Source organism: Zophobas morio, unplaced genomic scaffold (genome assembly GCF_036711695.1).
Source record: "Zophobas morio isolate AGI-343-1 ecotype UQ-CSIRO unplaced genomic scaffold, CSIRO_AGI_Zmor_V1 ptg000008l, whole genome shotgun sequence".
Classification (NCBI taxonomy): Eukaryota; Metazoa; Arthropoda; class Insecta; order Coleoptera; family Tenebrionidae; genus Zophobas; species Zophobas morio.
In genome coordinates this window covers 6,390,544-6,400,229 of record NW_026972113.1, presented here as the reverse complement: position 1 = coordinate 6,400,229, position 9,686 = coordinate 6,390,544, and positions in this window count along the sequence as shown.

The window sequence follows — 9,686 nt, the reverse complement described above, 5'->3', positions numbered from 1 at the left end:
TTTGTCGATTTTTTGGATTTTCTGTTTCTCGATTTTTTTAATTTTTCGAATTTTTGATTTTTAGCTATCTCGATTTTTCAAGTTTTAGATTTCTCGATTTTTCAATATTTCAATTTTTCGATATTTTAATTGTTCGATAGCTCCATCTTTCGATTCTTCACCTTTCGGATTTCGATTTTTGTATTTATCAATTTTTCAATTTTTAAAATATGTATTTGATTTTTCGATTTTGAAGTTTTTCGATTTCTCGATATTTCGATATTTCAATTTTTCGAACGTCCGCTTTTCCAATTTTTCAATTTTTCGATATTTTACATTTTAAATTTTGCATATTTTGGTTTTTCAGGTTTTTGATTTTAGAATTTTTTATTCGATTTCTTGACTTTTCGGTTTTAAAATTTTTCAACATTTCAATTTTTAGATTTCTTGATTTTTCAAGTTTTCGATTTTTCGATCTTTCAATATTTCAATTTTTGCTCAGTATTTTCGTTCTCGATTTGTTGATTTTTCGGATTTTGATTTTTTGGATTTCCTGTTTTTCGACTTTTGGATTTTTAGATATCTCGATTTTTCAAGTTTTCGATTTCTCAATCTTGCAATATTTCAATTTTTGCTGTTTTTTCGATCTAGATTTGTCGATTTTTTGGATTTTCTGTTTCTCGATTTTTTTAATTTTTCGAATTTTTGATTTTTAGCTATCTCGATTTTTCAAGTTTTAGATTTCTCGATTTTTCAATATTTCAATTTTTCGATATTTTAATTGTTCGATAGCTCCATCTTTCGATTCTTCACCTTTCGGATTTCGATTTTTGTATTTATCAATTTTTCAATTTTTAAAATATGTATTTGATTTTTCGATTTTGAAGTTTTTCGATTTCTCGATATTTCGATATTTCAATTTTTCGAACGTCCGCTTTTCCAATTTTTCAATTTTTCGATATTTTACATTTTAAATTTTGCATATTTTGGTTTTTCAGGTTTTTGATTTTAGAATTTTTTATTCGATTTCTTGACTTTTCGGTTTTAAAATTTTTCAACATTTCAATTTTTAGATTTCTTGATTTTTCAAGTTTTCGATTTTTCGATCTTTCAATATTTCAATTTTTGCTCAGTATTTTCGTTCTCGATTTGTTGATTTTTCGGATTTTGATTTTTTGGATTTCCTGTTTTTCGACTTTTGGATTTTTAGATATCTCGATTTTTCAAGTTTTCGATTTCTCAATCTTGCAATATTTCAATTTTTGCTGTTTTTTCGATCTAGATTTGTCGATTTTTTGGATTTTCTGTTTCTCGATTTTTTTAATTTTTCGAATTTTTGATTTTTAGTTATCTCGATTTTTCAAGTTTTAGATTTCTCGATTTTTCAATATTTCAATTTTTCGATATTTTAATTGTTCGATAGCTCCATCTTTCGATTCTTCACCTTTCGGATTTCGAATTTTTGATTTTTCAGTTTTTCGATTTTTAAAATATTTATTTGAATTTTTCTCGATTTTTAAGTTTTTAGATTTCACACTTTTTGGACTTTTCAGCTTTTCAATTACTCGATTTATCGATATTCCGATGTTTCAGTTATTCGACTATTTGATTTCCAGATTGATTTTAAGTTTACAAATTTTAAAAGTCAAAGTTTTTTGATTTCTTGATGTTCTATTTTCCAATTTTGCGAATTTTTAAAATTCTGAATTTACAATTTTTTGATTCGATTTCGGCTTTTCGATTTTTAAAATTTTTCAACATTTTAATTTTTAGCTTCCTTGATTTCTCAAGTTTTCGATTTTTCAATCTTTCAATAATTCAATTTTTGCTCAGTCTTTTCGATTTCGATTTCGATTTGTCGACTTTTCGGACTTCGATTTTTTGATTTTTCAATTTTGCAATTTTATAATTTTTAAAAAATGAATTTTTCGACCGTTCGCTTTGTCAATTTTTCAATTTTTCGATATTTTACATTTTGATTTTTCAAGTTTTTGATTTTACAATTTTTTATTCGATTTCTTGACCTTTCGATTTTAAAATTTTTCAACATTTTTCAAGTTTTCGATTTCTCGATCTTTCAATATTTCAATTTTTGCTCAGTATTTTCGATCTCGATTTGTTGATTTTTCGGATTTTGATTTTTTGGATTTCCTGTTTTTCGATTTTTAAAATTTTTCGACTTTTGTATTTTTAGATATCTCAATTTTTCAAGTTTTCGATTTCTCAATCTTTCAATATGTCAATTTTTGCTCAGTATTTTCGATCTCGATTTGTCGATTTTTTGGATTTTCTATTTCTCGATTTTAATTGTTCGATAGCTCCATGTTTCGATTCTTCACCTTTCGGATTTCGAATTTTTGATTTTTCAATTTTTCGATTTTTAAAATATGTATTTGATTTTTCGATTTTTAAGCTTTTAGATTTCACACTTTTTGGACTTTCAGCTTTTCAAATACTCGATTTATCGATATTCCGATGTTTCAGTTATTCGACTATTTGATTTCCAGATTGATTTTAAGTTTATAAATTTTAAAAGTCAAAGTTTTTTGATTTCTGGATGTTCTATTTTCCAATTTTGCGAATTTTTAAAATTTTGAATTTACAATTTTTTGAATCGATTTCGGCATTTCGATTTTTAAAATTTTTTTAGATTTCTTGATTTCTCAAGTTTTCGATTTTTCAATCTTTCAATAATTCAATTTTTGCTGAGTCTTTTCGATTTCGATTTCAATTTGTCGACTTTTCGGACTTCGATATTTTGGATTTTATATTTTTCGATTTAAATTTTTTTTCGACTTTTTGATTTTTAGATTTCTTGATTTTTCAAGTTTTCGATTTCTCAATCTTTCAATATTTCAATTTTTGCTCAGTGTTTTCGTTTTCGATTTGTCGATTTTTCAATATTTCAATTTTTCGATTCTTGACCTTTCGTATTTTGATTTTTTGATTTTTCAACTTTTCGATTTTTAAAATATGTATTTGATTTTGCGATTTTTAAGTTTTTCGATTTCTCACCTTTTGGATTTTTCAATTTTTCGATTGCTCGATTTCTCGATTTTTCAGATTTTCGATATTTTAATTTTACAAATTTTTATATTTTAAATTTTTTGATTTCTGTGTGTCATATTTTTCGAATTTTCGAACTTTTGATTATACATATTTTGACTTTTCAATTTTTCGGTATTTAAAATATGTATTTGATTTTTCAATATTTAAGTCTTCCGATTTTTTACTTTTTGGACTTTTCAGCTTTTCAATTTCTTGATTTATCGATATTCCGATTTTTGGATTGCTTTAAAAAATATATATTTCTTGTTGTTCGTACTTGTACGGACAATAAGAAACTTCAGGGGCAAGGGAAGTTCTGTCTAATATCGTTCGACCAATTTTTTAACTGATAATTTTGACTCTTCAGTTAAGCGTAATCGAGTCTGTTTTCAAATAAGCAGATAATTGTATAGACCTCAGCCCAAAAGACAAACCTTTTATCAATTCCACAAAAGCTTTTCAGTCGAGTTTCCCCACCGAGAAGAATTCGATCCGTTGAACTTTAGACAGTTATTTTAGGAAAAAACAGGGTGCCTCTAAGGGAGAAAATAAGATACGAAAAATTTGCTTTTCTCCCAAGTTAACGAGCGTATTCTCCAAATTACATAAAAGTGTAGCATATCAAAGTATAAGTTGTATAAAAGGTGACATGAAACCCGATTCCCGCCACCTGAAACAAGAACGACTCCTGACAGATGACATGCAAAATCACTACCAATTCAAGAATCGCTTATTCCTCTTCCTCCCTTATCGCCAAGAATTAATCTAAGATTCCCACCACTAACCCAACGGTCAACTTTAATAACGAAAAATCACTCCAGAAACCGAACCGAGATCTGCGCTGATTAGCCATCAGCTGTCTGCGTTTTGACGTTTCCGCTATTGTGACACTTGGGTCAAAATAGGGCACAAGTGCCCATTAAACGGACCATTTCTTCGATGGGCAACGGAAACGCGCTTTGTTCGCGACCACTGGATTTATGCACGATTCTGTTTGGAATGAACTCACCGGAAGTCAATTGGCGGAAACTTGACAAAGATTGACACATTTCGCTCTCATTATTCGGGACTTTTACATAATTTGAATAGAGATCTATCATTAGATGATTTTTTGTGCGAAACCGTTGAAACTGCGACTTTGCCGGTTTTATTTGAGAAAAAATTGTGAGAACGGGCACAGCTGTCATCCTAACAGCCTCATTTTCATGACGGTTTTAATTTCTCGCTATTTTTCCCTTTCTTTTTTCGTGGGTTCGGCAAATTTGAGTAATTGGAGGACCTTGGAGTTGTCTTTTTTAAATTGCTCCCCTTGTGCAAACAGCTCGGGTTTGATCTACCTGTTAGCACTTTTTTTTATATCTAATTGAGCACATGTCATCGAAAAAGTCAGGTAACAAGCGTTACATCCGCGGATCTCAGGTATATTACCGATCATTCAGGTAATAAATTACCCATTACCTGGATGGTCGCGTTGACACGTGTTTTATTCTTCCAACAGGTAGAAGCGACGGTTTTTTAGGCTCTGATCCCTTTGTGGATCAGCGGTAACTTTGTCAAGTTAGATAAGTGGCTTTTATTAGTGTAATTTAATTTTATTCCTGGAATGGTCTTTGTCTGTCAATAGCTTCATTTTCTTCTTAATATTGAAACTTACTTTTCTTTTATCTTACAAAATTTGTTTGATCGTCCCAACTAAAATTTTGATGACGTCCTCTCCAAATTTTGCTAATTCTTGATTTAATACTTATAAATAAGTATATTCTGCTACTGAACACAATAATCGTATATCAATAAAAAAAAAAAAAAATAGAAATAATATGATGATTTACTTTTATTTTCCAATCTAGGTAGTCGGTTTTTCTTGCTGTTTGTTAATGACTTTTCCGATTATCACTGTTATCTACTGAAATGGAAGTGTTATTCACTTCCTCGGTTTTACAATTTTCGGGTTTTCAATTTTTTGTTTTATACATTTTTTTAAATTTAATGTTTTTCAATTTTCCAATTTTTAACTTTTCGATTTTTAATTTTTTGATATTTTTATTATTAGACTGTTCGATCTTTCCATTTTTCGACTTTCCGGATTTCCATTTTTCCATTTGTCAATTTTTCGAATTTTAAAATTCTTAATTTTCTGATTCCTTAATGTATCGAGATTTCAATGTTTCGATTTTTCGACTTATAGATTGTTTTTAAATACTTACAAAATTTTTCAATTTTCCGATTTTTAACTTGTTGATTTTGGGACATTTCGATTTCTCAGTTTTTCGTCTTCTCGACTTTTCAATTTTTACTTCCCGAGCGTAAGCAAAGGAAGTATTGTAATCGAGTCCGTCGGCCGACTCTCTACTTTTACGTTTTCTCGATCTTTCATGACTCCTAGAATACGAAAAAATAGGTCTCCCATTTCCGTCTGTCTGTCCGTCCGTCTGTCCGTCCGTCTGTCCGTGTGTCCGTCCGTCTGTCCGTCCGTCTGTCCGTCCGTCTGTCCGTCTGCCGTCCCGGATTTTTATTAGACAGATAATCTCCGAAAGTACTGGACCGATTGTTGTGAAATTTTGTACTTATATTAGGAATATCATGTAGATAGTAAAACGCTAACCAAAATTTGTCTAATCATCCCCACCACTAATGCGATGACGTCACTTCAAAATTGTACATAGTAAATGGGTTTTCAATTGTATAAAATAACGTAGTCCTACACATGTAGTTTACAACTCCGAATCGACTTTTCACCTGAAACGTCCAGATTTTTGGAAAAAAAATCAAAATTATAAAACAACATTTTGAAATTTAATTTTTAATCTGCTAACCAGAATGCTTTGAAATGTTGCAGATGTTTCAAGGCTATAAAGAGCATAATAAATGTTTAGTCAAAATATATTTGCTTATCCCCTCCAAAAAATTGATGACGTCAGCTCGAAAGTTTGCCGAATAAATCCTATCTAAACTGTAAAAATATGATGAGTCTGTACTTGTAATTTATCACTCCATTCATATTTTTTTGATTTGCATATACAGGGTGACTCAAAAAAATTAATGAATGCGTAAATATATTTTACTGATTTAATCAGGAACTACAAAACCGAATGCTCTGAAATCTTGCAGATGTTTTAAGGTCATAAAGAGCATAATAAATGTTTAGTCAAAATATATTTGCTTATCCCCTCCAAAAACTTGATGACGTCAGCTCGAAAGTTTGCCGAATAAATCATATCTAAAATGTACAAAATATGATCAGTCTGTACTTGTGATCTATCACTCCATTCATATTTCTTGGATTTGCATATACAGGGTGATTCAAAAAAATTAATTAAAGCGTAAATTTATTTTACTAATAAACTACAAAACCGAATGCTTTGAAATCTTGGGAATATTTTAAAGTTATTATAAGCATGGTAAACTTTTGTTCAAAATGTATTTGTTCATCCCTCCTAAAAAAATTGATGACGTCACCCTTAAATTTTGCTGAATAAATCCTATCTAAAATGCAAAAAATATGATGAGTTTGTACTTGTGATTTATCATTCCATTCATATTTTTTAGATTTTCTTAAGAGGTGGTTCAAAAAAATTAATGAAGTCAATTTATTTTATTGATTAAATTAAAGGCAATACTTATTATTAGTATTACACCCCAACCAACCCAATTTGGTAGACACAAAATTTGTTAAAGGAAAAACTCGGTTGAAACATAAGGGTAGCACGCTTATTTACATCGACTTTAACATTACACACCTGCATTTGTTTTATGCGCTCACTTGGTTCCGCGAATGTGGAATAGACATGTTTATAATCAACCAATTGTGAATTTCACCGTCAAGAATTAAAATAAAACTCAATGTTTTATATAATAAGCGGAAGTCGAAGCAATAAAACCGATGGTCGTTTTGTTTACAGTTTCTCTGTTTGACTCTCACGTATGCTGTTACGCTTGTCATCTTAAATTAAGAATGTTTATACATGACGTCATCACAATTTTTTTTTAAATTCCCACTACAAAAATGTAATGAGAAAAAAAAACACAATAGGCATGCAGTCGTCAAGTTTCCGACAGCGAGGGAAGTACTGTCTAAACTCTTTAGACCAATTTTTTGATATTGCAATTTTTCAATTTCCGGATTTCCCCACTTTTTCGTCATATCGGTTTTGGAACTTTTCAATTTTTCCATTGTTCACTTTTCCGATTTTTTGATTTTTCCATTTTTAAATTTTAGACTTTTCGATGTTTCAGTTTTTCAATTCTTTGATATTTCTGTTTTTCAATTTTTGGAATTTTTAAATTTTTCTGATTTTTAAATTGAAAATGTTTCAGTTTTTTGGTTGCCTTTTTTAATTTTTCGATTTTCATTTTTTCGTTTTTTAATCAAAATGTTTTGATTTTTAAATTTTACATGTTTCAATATTTAAATTTTTCGATTTTTTGATGTTTCGATTTCTATATTTTTAAATTTTTGGATATTTTAATCTTTCGACTGTTCGATCTTTCGATTTTTCAACTTTCCGGATTTTGCTTTTAAAATTTTTAATTTTTTGATTTCTTAAATTTTAGACTTTTTGATTTGTCGATTTTTCAGTTTTTTAGTTATTCGATATTTTTGTTTTTCAGTTTTCCGGAATTTAAATTTTTTGATGTTTCAGTTGCTTAATTTTAATCAATTTTTCGATTTTTTGAATTTAATATTTTTCAGTTTTTTGATGTTTGGCTTTTAAAATTTTTGGATTTTTAAAATTCTTTATTTTTCTATTTTCCATTGTTCAATTTTTTGGTTTACAGATTTTTTTAAAGTAAAATTATTCAATATTTCAATTTTTAACTTTTCGTTTTTTCGATTCCCCAGTTTTTCGTAATTTCAATTTGTCGATTCTTCAATTTTTCTCGATTTTCCAATTTTTCGATTTCCCAATTTTTCGTCATTTCGAGTTTGGTAGTTTTCAGTTTCTCCATTGTTCACTTTTTTGATTTTTCAATTTTCCAATTTTTGACATTTTCAGTTTCCCAATTTTTCATTTTTTCGGTATTTCTGTTTTTCAATTTTTTGGAGTTTTAAATTTTTGATTTTTCAATTTCTTAAGTTTTCGATTGTTCAATTGTTCGGTTTATAGATTTTTTTAATGTTATGTGATTCAATATTTCAATTTTCAACTTTTCGATTTATCGATTTCCCAATTTTTTGTCATTTTAATTTTTCGATTTTTCACTTTTTCGATTTTTAAATACAATTTTTTGATTTTTAAATTTTACATTTTTTAATTTTTAATTTTTGTTTTTTTTTGATGTTTCGATGTCTCGATTTTTAATTTTTCGATATTTTTATTATTAGACTGTTCGATCTTTCCGTTTTTCGACTTTTTTTTTAAATTCTTAATTTTTTGATTCCTTAATGTATCGAGATTTCAATGTTTCGATTTTTCGATTTTTCGACTTATAGATTCTTTTTTAAATACTTACAAAATTTTTCAATTTTCCGATTTTTAACTTGTTGATTTTGGGATATTTCAATTTCTCAGTTTTTCGTCTTCTCGACTTTTCAATTTTTTGATATTGCGATTTTTCAATTTCCGGATTTCCCTACCTTTTCGTCATATCGGATTAGGAACTTTTCAATTTTTCCATTGTTCACTTTTCCGATTTTTTGATTTTTAAATTTTTTAAATTTTAGACTTTTCGATGTTTCAGTTTTTCAATTCTTCGATATTTCTGTTTTTCAATTTTTGGAATTTTTAAACTTGTCTGATTTTTCAGTTGATTAATTTTAATCAATTTTTAAATTTTTTTAATTAAAAAGTTTTCACTTTTTTGATGTTCGGCTTTTTTAATTTTTCGATTTTCACTTTTTTAATCAAAATTTCTCGATTTTTAAATTTTACATATATCAATGTTTAAATTTTTAGATTTTTTGATGTTTCGATTTCTCGACTTTTCAATTTTTCTATATAATCTTTCGACTGTTCGATTTTTCGATTTTTCGACTTTCCGGATTTCGATTTTTCGGTTTTTCAATTTTTCGATTTTTAAAATTTTTAATTTTTTGATTTCTTAATGTACCTGTTGAGATGTCGATGTTCCGATTTTTCGATTGTTCGTTTTCTCGATTTTTCGATTTATAGATTTTTTTAAATTTAAAGTTTCTCAATTTTTCAATTTTTAACTTTTCGATTTATCGATTTCCCAATTTTTCGTCATTTTAATTTTTCGATTTTTCACTTTTTCGATTTTTAAATACAATTTTTTGATTTTTAAATTTTACATTTTTTAATTCTTAATTTTTGTTTTTTTTTTTGATGTTTCGATGTCTCGATTTTTAATTTTTCGATATTTTATTATTAGACTGTTCGATCTTTCTATTTTTCGACTTTCCGGATTTCCATTTTTCGGTTTGTCAATTTTTTGATTTTTAAAATTTTTCATTTTTTGATTCCTTAATGTATCGAGATTTCAATGTTTCGATCTTTCGATTTTTCGACTTCCGGATTTCGCTCTTTCGGTTTTTCAATTTTTCGAATTTAAAAATTTTTAATTTTTTGATTTCTTCAATTGTAGACTTTTCGATTTGTCGATTTTTCAGTTTTTCAGTTATTCGATATTTTTGTTTTTCAGTTTTCCGGAATTTTAATTTTTTGATGTTTCAGTTGCTTAATTTTAATAAATTTTTCAAT